Source organism: Bombus impatiens, unplaced genomic scaffold (genome assembly GCF_000188095.3).
Source record: "Bombus impatiens unplaced genomic scaffold, BIMP_2.2 scf_2064, whole genome shotgun sequence".
NCBI classification, from domain to species: domain Eukaryota; kingdom Metazoa; phylum Arthropoda; class Insecta; order Hymenoptera; family Apidae; genus Bombus; species Bombus impatiens.
Window position 1 is genome coordinate 15,188 of NT_178483.1, and position 571 is coordinate 15,758.

A 571-nucleotide genomic window follows, 5' to 3' on the forward strand; every position below is an offset into this window, starting at 1 on the left:
AAAGCACCAGGAATCGACCTAATTAACGGCAAAATCTTGAAAAACCTTCCGCCGAAAGCGATAAGACAAATCACAATAATAGTTAACGCAATACTAACAATACAATACTTTCCAAAAACTTGGAAACTGGCACATATCATAATGATACCCAAACCAGGCAAGGACCCACACGAAACCAAATCCTACCGACTAATCTCACTACTTCCGGTGTTCTCTAAGATACTAGAGAAAATAATTTACGACCGGATAAAACCCATAATAGAGAAGAATCAACTAATACCGGATCACCAATTCGGATTCAGAAACAAACACTCCACAATAGAACAAACGCACAGACTCGTCAATGAAATCTTACAGGCGCTGGAAACAAAACAATACTGCACGGCACTCTTTATGGACATCGAAAAAGCATTCGATAAAATAAACCACATTAGCCTACTACAATCAATCAGAAAACAGTTCCCGGGACAGATATACCTCAATCAGTCAGGAAACAGTTCCCGGGGCAGATATACCAACTAATTAAATCATACTTAAGCAGCAGAAGCTTCATAGTAAAAATCAAAGACAC